Source organism: Camponotus floridanus, unplaced genomic scaffold (assembly GCF_003227725.1).
Source record: "Camponotus floridanus strain SB8 unplaced genomic scaffold, Cflo_v7.5 scaffold76, whole genome shotgun sequence".
Taxonomy (NCBI): Eukaryota; Metazoa; Arthropoda; class Insecta; order Hymenoptera; family Formicidae; genus Camponotus; species Camponotus floridanus.
In genome coordinates this window covers 556,638-573,078 of record NW_020229845.1, presented here as the reverse complement: position 1 = coordinate 573,078, position 16,441 = coordinate 556,638, and the positions used below count along the sequence as shown (strand labels likewise).

General features: G+C 34.2%; 1 pseudogene; it reads left to right on the top strand.

The window, feature by feature from the left end:
• Positions 1-5,281: 5,281 nt before the first annotated feature.
• Positions 5,282-7,970, top strand: LOC105252291 (annotated as a pseudogene).
• The last annotated feature ends 8,471 nt before the right edge of the window (positions 7,971-16,441 follow it).

Below are 16,441 nucleotides of genomic sequence, written 5' to 3'. Positions count from 1 at the left end.
AAAAAGCAGTCTTTCAAAAAAACAAAGATTATGTAATTTGATAATATTCGCGAAATATATAATTTAATAATACATAATTTACTTTTACAGATAGGTATTTAAATTGTCTGGCATTATTATAGAATATCGTGGAATAAATTATCATTGTATCATGGTTCGATTACATATATACAGATTATACAGCATTATTTTGAATAGTGTAAGATAAGAAATTATTAAAATTCGATCATTAATTATTATTAAAAAATCATTAATTATTATTAAAAAATAAAATATGCAAAATCAGATAATTGATTAATTAACATATCTACATAATTAATTAATTTCAATGTTATGTGTATACTGAGTATCTAAGATTATTAACACAATTCAAGATAATTAAATTTAAAATATTCCATTTAATTAATAATAATAAAATGGGCTTGGATGTATAATTAATTTATTAGTTACATATTTGTATAATATACTTAATTGTTTCACATTATGTACATGTAATAATTAGTATACAGTTTTTATATCTTTGTAAGAAACTTATCTTTATATTTTCAATCCTATATTTTTAATCAAAATTTTTGCAAATCCTGGGAAAGAAAATATTAGTATATTAGTTATAAGTTTATATCATTCGTATATATATCATTAGTATATATAATTTACAATATACAGGGTGTCAATTTTCGACCTTAACGAAATAAATAAATAGATTGACTCAAATAAAGAAGGAATGACCTGTATTATTTTGGGATTGTCGCAATAATTAACGAAATATTAAATAAATAAAATTTATATATATAAATATTTAACGAATTAATCGAACGAATGCATTCTGATTCATCTTTTCGTTTGGTATATATAAATATTTAATTCACTATTCGATTGATTGCATTCTGACTCGTTTTTTTATTCGATATATACAAATATTACACTTAAGTGTGAGTCCAAGAAGCAGATTTCGGATATTCACTGTAAGTCAGCCGCTCCTCAGGCGATCGGGACGAGATTTAAACGGTAGTGCCGCGAAATGGTGTAGAATTTTATGCAAAAAGAACGAAATCGCTATCGCGTCCGGAAGTCGAGGTATAAATTGGCCGTTTTTCGTCTGCGTGCGGACGGTCGAAATAGTGCACGATGCCGCGCATGTTGTCCGCCTCTCTCGCGCGATATTCACTGTAACGATAGCTTCTACTCACGCAGATTGGCCGATCTTCTTTATTTAATTTACAGGTCGTTCCTTCTTAATTTGAGCCAATCTACTTCTTTATTTCGTTATGGTCGAAAATTGACGGACACTCTGTATATACCGATTAATATATTAGTTATAAGTATATATCATTTACAATATATATACCTATTAATAAATAAATTTCATACTTATTTACTAATTACATACCTGCGATAATTAAATTGAAGAACTATTTGCATAACTAGGCTAAGACTAAGAAAAGCATTTACCTTATACTTTTAGAAATAAAGTTTCAATCCTCACTGAAGCACATGATTCTTTTTTATATTAAATATATCTTAGTTTTTTATATTAAATATTTCATTGATTATCACAAATTTTTGCGAGTAAGCGATAAAAATTTGTCAATGATGTCGCGTAAAACTCGCGTTCGTAACATTTATACACGCATAATGCTCTTATGAGTAAGAAAAAGGCTATAAGAATCAACCAAAGTAAAACAAGCAAAATTTTTTAAATGAGAAATATATTCTTTAAGAATTTCAATTCTTTTACTAGGATTTAGTCCTTGTGGTTTGGTCTTTATAGCTTTTTTTACTCATATGATTGTTATCAAAAGGACCCAATTTTAGATTAATTTATTATCAAGATTGTTTATACATAATAATCCATCATCTGTTATTGATTTTTTCACTTCAAGTAATATTGATTTTTACTGCACAACTGGTTTTATTTTTTTATTTTATAATAATAATATAGATTATTTTCTATAATTATTTCTTTAAAAAAATGTATCTTATTTTTTAGATATGAAAACATGTATAAAAACATATATAACTCTATTTAAATATAATAATTAAACAATTATTTAAATTGTTATTTAAAAAATAATTAAATGTTTTCTATTATATTATAATTTGTTAATATATTATATAATATATTATATTATATTAATTATCATGTATCATATAATGTACGACGATGTATGTACGACATAATAAATATGCATCATATAAAAAACGACAAAATAAAATCAGCTGTGCAGTTAAAATCAATATCATTTGACGTGAAAAAAAATCAATAATGGATGACGGATGAATATGTGTGTAAATGTGTATTACACTGATTGATTTCTTACCAATTACCCATACAGCACAGGTAGATCCTGAGTATGTACTCAGTATATCGCAAATGTAGATCGTGTAAATCCCACTAATATTCGATATACGTACTATGATATAAAATTACTTTAAAATTACATGCGTTTATTATCTGATTTTCTAAAAATTTTAATCTAATTTAAAAAGATATTGATTTTTACATTTTATAATAATTAAAGTACAATTTTTACAAAATTATATGTTAAAGGTTTCAGTTATTATTTAAATTATATGATAAAGTTTCCAATTAATAATCGACATACAATAATAGAATTTAAGAATTTAAGAAGAATAGAAATTAGTTTTATATAAATAACGCTTAAACATAAATAATCGTGATCAAAGGGGTCATTAATAAAATTATTGATAGGTTTTCCGATTGTAGAAGAAAGTATTTGCATTACTGGCGCATTTTATGTAGATTATTAATATTCAAAACGCGAAAAGATAAATCAAGCTTCGATGTAAATCAATGATTAAAGTACAAGATAAATAACAATTTAAAATTCGCGAGAGAGCGATAACGAATAAATAAATCGATTATTAGGAATAGTTGATTACGATATGCATAATCTTTGTAATATGATAATCGAAACCGCTAATAGACAGCGCCCGACATAATTATTATCAAACAAATACGAAGACATTTCGAGATATTTGAGATCTATAATATTTGCGAATGTAGAATTTATTGTCTGATTTATTTGTGAATTTTTAGAAAATAAATCGCGATTTATATTTCGCAAGAAGACGCGATAAATAAATAAAGCGACAATATTCGGAATATTCGATTGCGGTATATATAATTTTTATAATATATAATCGGAGCCCTAATAGACACGCGCGATATAGTTACTATCACACACAAGTGCGAAGACATTTCAACAGACATTTAAAGTCTGCAATATTTGCGAATTTATTTGCGATTTATTTGCGATTAATATGCTATTTTATATAAATGTCGCGATTGAAAAAATATATATTGAAAATACATATTGCATCTCGCGCATGATTAGTTAAATGAAATAAAATGAATCTTAAGACTTTAGAATTTTAAATATAATTAACATATAATTTAAAATCGCATTGTTCGCCACGCTTAATAGAGAATAACGGAACGATTTTATCAAAATCCCTCTCTAATAATTTAACTATCCAACTATATCTCTAACTGTATCTTTGTATTAGTATGTATGTATTAGTAGAGTTTAATAAAATTTATATAATGATTTAAACAGTCACGATTAATCATCAATAAAATTATCGTGTATTTAAATAGTAGAAAAAAATATTTGCACTATTAGCTCAGATTATACAATAAAAGACAATATATATTCAAAGACATGGAAAGTAGATAAAGCAAGTCAGCGATTAAGTTAGATAAATCGCGATTTAAAATTCGCGAGAAAACGCGACGAATAAATAAATTGAAAATACACGAAATATTTGATACGATAATTTTTATAATATAATAATCGCGAAGTCCTCAATAGATACGCGCGCAATATAATTACGCTGTCACATATAAGATGCGAAGATATATTTCAACATTCATTCGAGGTCTGTAATATTTGGGAATTTAAAATTCACTCCTTTAAAATTTCGATTTATTTGCGATTAACATGCAATTTTATATGAATGCCGTCAAATAAGATACATATCCTATCTCGCATATGATTAGTTAAATAAGATAAAATGGAAAATTTTTATAATATGATAATCGAAATCATCAAGACGCGTTCGCGATATGTTATTATCACTCAAATTATCACACAATTTGTAAATAATCGCGATTAAAACATTCATTAATAAAATTGTCAATCGTCTTGTAAATAGTAGCAAAAAATATTCGCACTACTAGCACCTTTTGGTGCTAGTGGATGCTCATGGACTACTAAAAACAATATTCAAAGACGTGAAAGGATAAACAAATGTTCGTTGTATAAGTCAATACGAAGATATTTCGACAGACAATTTGATGTCTATAATGTTTGCCAATATAGTTCTCATTATTCGAATCATTTGCAAATCTTTTCTTATGGCTTTTTGTATCTCCTGTTCCAATTTTTAATTGCGGTAATAAATATTTGCGATTCAATAGTTTTATCGTTGCGATACAGTTTCATGTCGTTAATTAATTTTCAATTAATTAATTTTTATTAATATTTAAAGCAAATTATGTTTCGATATTAATCGTAATCGTGTTTAGTAAGAAAATTATAATATTCAAAGCGTTTCTCACTACTTTATTATTTAAGAGTCACCGTGCGAATGATGATAAAGAGCGGTAATGTATAGCATGCTATGTTTATATTTTATATTACCAACGAAGTCAAACGCCGTGTTATCGATAATTCGTTGCCGAAATATTTTATATATTATAAAATATACATTAACATGGAATATTAAATTATGGAAGTATTTTAATTTATTGATTAAAATTGATTATTTATTAAACAATTTATCACGGAGCTAATTATTTGGATTTATTCGATTATTTTATCATGCTTTTCCGAAATCGAATTCTATAATATTTAGTTTTACATTTTAAAAGATTGACTTATAGCGAGCTAAATAAATAAATAAATAATGTTGAAAAACAGAAGACACATAAATAAATAAATAAATAATAGCGTGAAAAGAGAGAACATACTAATATTTTTAATTTATATTTATATTAATTTATATAATAAATTATTATTAATTAAATTATTTATATTTTTATCTATATTATTTATATTATCAGAGAGACATATATGTTACTCTCTGAGAACATTCGTGGGCATTGGCTTTGTAGTTTATGTTCACGTTTTGAATGTCCATAGAGGAAGTATCGCTTTCAGGGCTCACCTAAAAGCAAGCCATAACATTTCTCAGTCTTCTCTCTGGTACTATTAATCAAAGCCGTAGACAATATTCAAAAATCAAAGTCGCGCTAATGTCCAGTAATGGTCATGCGCAGAAACGAGTGCGCACCAGTTCGACCGCCATGTTAGTCTCGTGCTATCGGCGCCATTGTACACGTCATGCGTGAGTCGGGGTCACACGCAGTTCGTCGTACGTCCGCATTTTTCGTCTTTTAGCCGAAAATAAACGAATATCGCGAGTGAACGAGCGTTGAGAGTGTCGAAGAATAATCGTGCGACTTTCATAGCGTGTCGATGGAAGCGCACGACATCGATATTCAACGATATTCAGTTACGGCGTCATCGCGAAGTTAGAGCGAAGTCGTGTCGTGTTATTCGCCCTCGATGATGATTATCGGATGCGAGTGAGTGTCGGGAGTGCCGAATAAAGTGTCGCGCGTTCGCGTTGGTGATATTGTGTGGATTTCTGTCCATCGAGATCGGAATGGGACGTCCCGAGGCGAGCGAAAGCAGCGGCCTGTGGAACAGCCAGTGAACGGTGAGTCGATTTGATTTATCATATTTGCGTGATAATTCGTGGTCATTCGACTTTTATACAGCATCGCGACATCCAGAATTACGTTCGGGACAAATCAACGCTGCATCATAATTCGATGCGACGCGATGGAATTCCAGTAAAGTCAATCGTGTGAAGGTGGTTAGGCTAGAAGCGATTTGAAGTTTACTTTATATACGCGCGCGCAGTGCTTGCGCAGTCTATCTCGTAGGGATGCCAACTGTTAAACGATAATTTTTTGGATCTAACCTAACCTAACCTCTCAATGTCTGTAGATGTCAAATGTAAACATGAGCATATGCTGAATTTTACCATGTTTTTAAAAATAATATTTAATCATTGTGTAATACATTTTATTACATTGTATATTAATTGTATTAAATGTACGACGTGGTACAGTTTTATACATTTTAATGAAGAGCATATAATATAATTGGTTAGGTTAGATTAAATTAAAACAAGCTGTGATGATGCATTTAATGTAACAGTATTAATTTGACGAATGTACAGCTATTGAAGTTAAGTGATATTTGTGGGTACATTTTTAAAGTAATCATGAGTGTCGTATCTCATCTCAATTACATGGAACTAAAATACAAAATATTTATGTATTTCATGTATTATGTATTAATGTTGTGCATTACAAGTACTATATTTATACTTTCTCAATCATATTCAACCATATTATTTCATCGATGAAGCTTTTCATGTACCACAGACAATACAATACTGTGCGTGGAATTTTACGTAGGTAATACATGGCACAAAAATAATTTGCTCTTAAGTATTGCGCGCAATTCTCAGAAATAAATCAAATTAAATTATTTTCAGCGGGATCCAAAAATCACTACATTGCCAGGATGTATCTTATTACAACTGTGATATTATCACTTTTTAATATGTGGAATATTACATACAAAAGATGACAAATTTATTTGGAACGTGCCTAAACCTTTATCTTATTTATAATACTATAAAAGAAAATTGCAAATCTAATGAAACAGAATGGTGGAATAATTGGTTGATACTTACACTGGCCTACAATATTAGCCTTTTTCTACTGTTGTATTTTTGATGCTTTTTTTTAATATGCAGATGTTATTCTGTAAATATAGTACTTGTAATTGTTTCTGCACCAACGTAAGCACATAAAAATAACAGCATTTCCAGGTAATTACATTATATTTATATAAATCATAAGAAAAAGAAAATAAAATTAAAGTTGAAATAAATTAAAATAATATTTACAGGTTTAATAGCTGTACTTATTCGTCAAATAAACATTATTTGGCTTGGCTTCCTTACTGTAAAACATACGTTAAATATATTTGATAATAGGATGGAACAACCAATCTCATTGTGAGTGCTCGATATTCCATTACACTTTTGTGTAAGTAAAATCGAAAAGTTTTAATGTGCATATCATAAGTATTGGAAGAATTAAACTTCTTTCTAAATCAATTTTAGTTATTATGGAAGCAGATAATGCACGAGTTACACAAGAGATTATCCTTTATCAAGTTTATTGTAGGAGGATGTCATAGTCTATTTCTTTATATAATGGTGTACTTGATGTTTACTTGACCTTCGTCGTATGGAATAAAGGCATAATAATCAGCAATTATACTGCTCACGTCGCAACGATTCACATTTGTCAGATATTCTATTTTTCTATTCTTCGTCTCTCTATTCTCGTGGCCGTACGTGATACCTCATTGGTGAACATGTTTGAATTTTCTTCGCCGATATTGGATTTTTGTCAGTTGCGGCATTGTATTAATAACCGCGTGATTTGTTTTAAACCCTCGTTCAATTGTATGTTCTGGCCGATGATCGGCATTATTTATTCTATGTGCGAAATCGATTCATAGGCCGATACGCGATTTTAAAATATTTATTGATACTGGTTTACTACGCGAGCCTATTCGCTATATCGTGAAATACCAATTACTTGAGATTTCTTACACAAATCAATTATATTATTTGCGTATACATGATTCTGATACCTCAGTTACTGATAAAACCGCGTTACTTCATTGTTATTTACATTTTTTACCGTTTAAGTATGAAAAGGCTGGAAAAACGGCGGATTTATTTAGAATCACTCACGACTTGTACAATTAATTTTTTGCAATTTTTTATTTTCTCTAATAAATAAACTGTTCTATAGAAAGGACTAGCCTTATACTCAATGAATTTCTTGATAATATTTAACATGAAAAATGGATGTGCATAATAAAAAAAAAACTAACATTTTAATGTTAAGTAATTTGTCATATTTCACCTTTTTCTATATACTTAATTTAAAGGGGGACATTAAGTTATTCATGATTGATCGACAGTTACATTTGGACAAACAATAATTTATTGTTAATGAAATGTGGCAATACTGCTGAATGTTTTGTACAGTAACAGTTTGTTAGCATTTTCGTGACACATATCGTCAGTATGCAATAATTAAACGTATTCCACTGACGATTTAAAACTTGTTGTATTTCCTATTTTTATTATGCGCCTTCGTTTAAATTATTATTTTTGTTACATCATTTTCTCAGCGAATATAAATGTTAGGCGCGACGGTATAGTGTAAAAGATACCAAACAAATTTTCATCTTTTGATTCTCGCTAGATTTACCTGTTGAACATGGTGGCTTATCTACAGTTGCATACCTTTTACAGAACAGGTTTGCTTGTTACCGCGAGAGCTAAAAGCTTTAGAATATGGTCTGTACGCTATTGCCATCTGTAAAGCATTGATAAAGCACGAATATTATTGATAAATAAATTAATAAAATTGAGACTGCACTTGTGTCTTAGCATTTTGTTTGATAAATTCATGAAATATTCTTGATAAATAAAGTTAAATTTTTTAGAGTGAATCTTTTATTGTCTATAATAATTATAGAGTTTAATAAATTATTTAATTACAATGAAATACATTTAAAACTGTGTATGCTCGACTTTATTAAAATATATTTAAATTTTACTAATATTTTTGAAGAAAAATTTATTTTCTAGTGATGTCAATTTTTAAATTGTTAATTACGCGATCAGGAGAAATATATTAGATTTCAATTCGCTGAAAACTTGACATCACCATCAAGGTTTCTTCGTTGTCGCATTGTTAAAGAAAAAATCGTCGCATCGGTCTTCTCGAGACCAGCGGCATTATCGGGTATTATCGGACCATATGGAATTTGGGTTTGAAAATAGTCCTGTGCAGGAAATTGCTAACGACCTAAACGTTGGGGCGGCGCACTGGGACCGTAAGTCCCATGGGCCCACTTGTGATGGATGGGCCTTGGCCCACACTATAATTTGAAGGCGTTTTATGTGTGCCCTAACACGTACTCCCTCAATGATCCTCCATATGTCCCAATTGTCGTCCGACGTAATCACGGCTTCGTACATGCTCGTGACGGTCTTTTATCGCGCTTTCGATATTTGCAAATTTATTGGCATGAAATAAGCTTTAATGATATTAAATTGTTATTTTCGGAATTTTATCATAATATTATAGGATTTTATCATAACTCACATCTGTTATTTGCATCATTATGAAACGCTTCAAAAAATGAGACAAATATTGTAATTTCTCTTTTCCAAAAAAAAAAAACATCTGTGCGGAAAATAATGTCACATATTTTTTTAATGCCTTCACATTTATTATTGTCTTTTATATTATTCTAAAATTTGAGAAAATGTTTGTTTTTCCGTTATACCCTCGCTAATTTCCGCGAATTTACAGGCAAAAATCAGATAATCGTTAAATGTTCGTACTTGCATGAATAAATTACGCGGTGAGAAAACAAAAACTTATAATTCCGCAATTCGCGCCGCGAATTACATAGTTATTTAATAAATTGCTTTACATGTGCTCGCTAGCGCGCTAATTAGTACCGGGCGCTATTATGCAAATCTTATACGCGGCATAGGCATGGTTAAATGAATATCCAATTAAATTGCAAAGTGAGCGTTCCCAATTTTCCCTATATTTTGCCCTTTGGTACACTAATTAATTTCCACGGTCGAGCTCACTTTATTTACGCGCGACAAACCTCAAAATTGTAGCCGACCGTTCGATATATTTACACAGACCGCGAACCGCCTGGCGCGACCGACATAAAAATACTTTTCGCGCGAATTATAGTCCATGTCGACGCAATTGTTCTTCAAACTCTTTCGAGCGACAAAAATTGCTGCAATATTGTCACTTTAATTTGCGAAGAACATGAAAATTTAACTCTTAATGAGTAAAAATTGATTTCTAAGGTTGATAAAAAGAATATAACTTAATTATGACTTAATTATAACTATAACTTAATTAGTAGTGTTCTTAAGTAGTGTTCTTAGTATCTAGTACACACACATATATATGCGTCATATCATGTTTATGACATTTAATGCTCAAGGATGAAACTTAACATATTATATCTTTTAATATATATATATATATAGATAGATAGATAGATAGAAAAATATAAGTTTTCAAATTTTACTCCTAAACTGTTCCTATTATATATCCTTTCCGGAGAATTTAATTATTTGTATTTGTATTTTATATCTAAAATTCAACGCGAATTTAGCGGGGTTCTTTAAAAATATCCGAAATAATTGAGAAAACGTGTTGATGATCTCTGACATCAAACACACATACACAGTGTAACTTATTCTGGTGTACTGTCAACTTTTACACGGTGAGACCGAGGCGTATTTTCGGGCGTGACAAGGATTGTCAAAAGTCAAGAAGCGAAACGTGAAGAAGCGTTTCGTCGTCGATCGGTCTTGATACGCAAGAACGGCCGGGGGTCGTCAGGCCACTTCTTCTTCCCGGTAACGTGGAATTATTGTGGATAATATGCGGATAGTTAGTCCGCGATTAGTCTGTCCGGCGAATTGTATCCCTCCCCTACTCATTCCCGCAGGCAGCGCCTGCCGTGATAAATGACCGAATCCTTTGGAGTTTTTAGCCGCGAACCACTCGCTTAAAGGTTTCTCCGCTCTTTCTCTATCTCTCTGAACCCGTTCACCTCAATCGAAGGTCGTCATTACAATTTTGTCGTAAATCACGATAAACGTTGACGTAAACGCCACGGGTAATTAGATATACTTGCCCACGATAATCTGCGCTTCTTGCGCATCCACAGTCACGTCTCGACATTCATCCTCGATCCGAGTATTGAGCTCTTCTTTCGCGACAAAGATGAAAACAATTGATTCTTTTAAAATATGCTTATCGAGAGAGAGAAAAGTATAAATCTTTTATAAATTATTTCTATACATAACTTTAAAGTATTCGGCATCTTTAGGACAATTTTTCAATAAAGCAACTTTTGTTATTGTCTAAAGAATAGCTTGAGTTCTTGGTTTCTTCGAGAAACGCAGTAAATGTCAGTGATGATATTTACGATCGAGTGGTTATCAAAATTAAAAGAACACTGTGATAATCGGAAGAGAGCAGCGCGGAGAAAAATCCTACGCTCTCGTCTTTTTCTCCCGCCTTAACATCGCTAATCCATTGGCTACTCACCCCGTGTACCCGACTTTCGACGAGGGTGAGGTCGATGAGTTTACCACCGCGGGGGTTTTGATATAGATTGCGACCCACGCCTAATTTTGAGACTCACCGTTGTTTATTGCCGAATCCTTTTAGCCTCGAATGGGGTGGCGGATAACTCCGTGTCTCCCTCTTCGCCGCGAAAAGAAAGAGCGCGAAAGAAGCTGGTCGTTCGACATTAAAGAGAAAGCCAGGGAGAAAAGTCCGTCGTTAATGCGAACGACGCAAGCCACATTTTGGTTCATTTGGAAACTGCGCCGCTTCGTCTCATAATCATTTTAAGATCGTATCAGGCCTCCTTACTTTTTGTTTTAAATCTACATAAAATTTTCCCGTACTTCATATTTAATTATATAAGAGGTTTTTCAATAATTAAATTTCGAATATATATCTTACGTGCGTGTTGTAGACTAAAAGTATACTAAAATCTACTAAAAGTCCAATTCTCCGACTGTCATCACACGTTCAAAAAATTTATACCGCTTGGAAAATATACGCGCACCTAAGTTCAATCGCGCTTTAGTGGGCATTTCAGCCAGGTACTCTAGGGTTAATGCGACGCGAAATGACGAAATTACCCGCGAGGCATTCGACGAGATCGTTAAGGACACACCCGCGGAAAACACGGGTGGGCCTTGTGACTAGACATTAAAATCGCATTTGCCGCTTTTCCATGTTCTCGCTGCATTTATTTAAGCGGTATTCGTTCGACCCCGGGGGAGCAAGGATGTTTAATATTTAACGTCAAATAGTTGCGGAGAGAAAGACACGGTTGAATTTTCCTGCTTAAAATTAATCGATTTTAAATTGATCGCATTAAATCTCAATTGAAAAGAAGCGAGAGGGGATATTATATACAACTAATGTTGCTCGCGATGCGTAAATAATTTCTGTTTCATCGATTGAGAAACGCCAATTTATTTTAAAAAAAGATATTAAAAAATCTCGTACTTTGTTTATTAAAACCTCTTTGTTTTTTACATGGTATATCGAAATTTGAACTCACAATTAGTAAATCAGATCGGTTTCAATCTCTGGCGCAATAACAGTTAAACGTTTATAAAATCACCCCGCGTGAGCCGCGTTATTTGCGGCTTATACCGCCGACCACCGACCATCGACCACCGTCCGTCCGTCCGTCCGTCCATCCGTCCATCCATCCGTTCGTCGCCCGTTCATTCGGAGAGTCGCCCGACTCATCGACTCGGAGGGAGGAAAACGCCGAGTGCGCATCGGTTCCCTCGTTTCATCGGGCTCTCCAATAAGAGTACACCTATAATTTGTAACGTGGCTCGGGTACCGGCCTAATGGAAAAATGCGTTCCGGCCAATTTTACGCGCAGCCGTCAGGGCAGGCTGCTGGCCGTAGTGCCGGTGTAGAGAGAAGAAGGAGGAGGAAGAGCGAAACGAAAGAGGACGACGAGGAAGAGGGTGAGGGGCACAGGGGGTTAGCGGGATAAGGAAAGAGAGAGGAAGAGAGACAGGAAGAAGGGAGAGGGAGACGAGCGGAAGAAGAAGCCGACGAAGAGGCAGGAAGAAGCCTTCTGCAACCGCGTGAAAGGCGCGCGCGCGCGCGCGCGCGCACACACACACACACACACGCATACGAGTGGTGACGGTGGCAGGAATTGGCGATGGATACGGATGGTGGATTTAAATGCGCTACAAAAGAAGTAAATCTGTAATAGGATTATAATGCGGATCTCTCTCTTGCTCTTCTTTTTTTTTTCCTCTCTCTCTCTCCCTCATCTCCCTTGTCCGGCCTGAATGCGGGCGTGGCGCTTGTTGGACTTCCTCGTCTCGGAGCACTTACGGACTGGGGCCTTTCGAGTGGTTCGATTAAGCCCAGGTCGCGTGGAGCCGGCGCGTATTACATCGCCGAAGCGTTCTCATACTTTCTCGCGCGGTCTTCGTTCGCTTTAATGATATTACGGCCTATTTAGACCGGTCAATTTTCGAGCTTTATCGGTTGATGTAACAACGGCTCACATCGCACGATCGAGCTGTGAGAAATAAAAAAAAACAGAAAATTGTCCATCTGTACATGAACAATCGAGACATCGCATTATGACACTCAGGGAAGTTATTTCCCACTTTAACATGATTATATAATTTTTTATTCCTATATATTTCATTTAATGAAGAATTTTTCCACAATTTTTTCCTACCGCTCTGGAATTGACAAAAATCTGTTAGATCACGTCCGCCTATCTCTAATTTTGAGAATTTCTATTATGTCCGATACATAGTTTATTCGCGGAGCGCACAAAGTACAAAATGGTTTCATTTCGTGAACGGGAAGCGTTCAATCATACCAAGCGAAGCTGATTAACAGGCGTGCTGGTTCAGTTTTCCAAAGACAATTATTTAACTTGCCAATATTCAACAACATTCAATTAGAGGCGAATCGAAATGAACACCGCGAATGATTCAAGCCCGTGATGCGTGCGCGCCAAACTGATACCGCATCGGTTTTAAATCCCCATATAACGCTGCAATCCGTAAATGAAAATCTGTCGACGGCGCCCTGAAATGGTTACGCGGGGTATCGCGTAACATTTGCTCGCCGCAGGGACGTGGATAAAGGGAGGCCGCGATATTTTTTTTCCTAAATACTTTGTATACATGTGTAATATCAAATAACGTAACGCGAATTTTCATCGATTAAATCCATTTGGTTTCAATATAATTTTCCGTTAAAGAAGTAAACTTTACATTCTAATACGTTAATGCGGTTCGTGGTCTGTCATTTTTTACTTTAGACATGTCATTGAGGCATTGATTAAAATCTATATTCATCAAACTTATGCTATTTAGGTCACATAGTTTTAGATATAATAATTACCATTCTAAATTTTATTAGAATTTTTATCTTTAAAAGCACTACGACTTATATGTTTTTATTAATTCTATATATTTTTATTTATAAATCTATATTAAATTTTTTATTTCATTTTACTTAAACAAAATATTTAACAAAATAAATAATAAATAATATTCTATTAGCGATTCTAATCACTTGCGTCGGATACAGCCTTAACAAGCGCGGATAGCACGACGACAAGTATCGATGAGCATAATCTCGACTGGTGGATTGTCGTGGACAAGCATTTAAATGGTCTCGCAATGGTCGTTATTGCTCGTGGTCTTTGATTAATAATCCGACGCGATGACTCGTGGGAGAGAGACAGACTGGAAAGCATAGCAGAGAGAAAAAGAAAGAAAGAGAGAAGAAAAGACAGCATATCATAGTCCCGCGTACCATAAGCGAGTAACAAGCCAAGGCGCTCTTCCCGGACGTAAAGATGTCTCGGCTCGGTCGGCTCGGTTATATCTTCATTATAAGTCTGGCAGAGTTACGTACTGCCGCGGCTCGTGGTGCTCAAAATTATGCGCCGCCCGGAGTTATCACTGCCTTCAGGATTGGACGCACGAATAATTGGCTTCTACCCATATAATACACCCTATACATCTCGTCGTCGCGCTCTTACCGCGAGAGAGAGAGAGAGAGAGAGAGAGAGAGAGAGAGAGAGAGATTTTGTGTGTGTTCGATCGCGAAAATAATAAAAGACGTACTTTCTTTAAGACGAAACAAGAGGGATGCGAGTAAATCGTGTCGCGATTTTGCGCTTCACGTCAATTACGATAAATTATTATATATGACAAATATATAACAATGATTTATGAAATATTTATATATAGAAAAAATGAAGAGAAAGAGAACTGGCAGATGTGATACTTAATAAAATGTTTACTTGAGATGAAATTTTGCCGGCTCGTTTTTTGCCCTTTTGTAAGCTTCGTGCTCGTTGCATGTTACACTTTTTGCTCTCGAGCCTGTCGTGCCGGCAAGGGTTTATCGAACCTGCAGACCGCCGAGACGGAATCCCCGCCGCCACCGTCGATTCGGAATCCCCGCGTTTCCTTACGAAACGAACGGAATGCATAAGTATTTCCGGCGATATTCCAGGGAGGAGGCGGAGGGAGGATTCTCCGCGGCGACTTCCGCTTGCGAGGCGAGCTAGTGTCCCTAATTACCGTGTCGGGTTCATGAATACGATTGCCGCCACACCGCACGGAAGCTAGCGTGGCGTCACTGTGTTGGCTGTTACTACCGCTCATGAATTTATGTATCTGCATTCTCCGACGCTGCTCGGCTCGGGGCACCCTGGAGAAGAGTCGTCGTCTTCTGCCGGCGCGCGTTCCTTACCCTTCACGGCCTCACACGCCTCGCTACCCCGAAGGATGTCGCGTCGGCCGTTCGATTCGACTGACCGGCACAACCTGGTCGTCCGCTGTGCATAAGCAGATTCAGGAGGCTATATAATTAATATTATTAACATTTTTGGCTGTATCAATCATCGCGAAGAAAAAACATGAAGTTTATCTAAGTCTAAGAAGATAAAATCTCCTTGATAGACAAAATTTTATCAATTTCGTAATATTCGAGAATAGTAATTTTTGCTAATAATATACTGCTGAAAGATTATTAGTCTGTTGTATTATTTATAAGCAGATATGCAGAAGAATACACACATATCTGTATATTATATAATCAATGTTACTAAAATTTTTCTATCATTCATTGTCGAAAAAAATTTCACGTGAAGTTTCTTTGATGTATTCAAACATAAAATTTCTTTGACGGAAAAAATGTTATCAAATTTTCGTAATAGCTTGAGCGAACAATATAATTTTTGCCGATAATATAAAATAATATACACTTGAAAAATTATTTCAGTCCATTGTATTATTTACTATTGTATTATTAATGATTTAAGAAGATCATATTCACTTCAAGTGAGTTTCATGACATGTACTAGTTATCCTTTCTCGTTAAAAAACACAGATTGCTTGCGGTACTTCTGACTATGACTTTACGTCGCGCTTTCATTAAAGATCGCACGCGGAAAAAAAGGAGCGCGGCGTTACGGTTACAATGTTCGCTCGATGTATACGGCTGTGCCTCGTTTCCTGTTATTTTTACTCGCAAAACGGAAATTAAGTCCGTGAGTTACCGCGTGCGTTAACACCGGGACGTAGAATTACAACGACGCGGCGAGATAGGAGCGATCTTTATCCGCAGATCTGAGAAACTAAGTGCTCTTCGTTTCGCGAA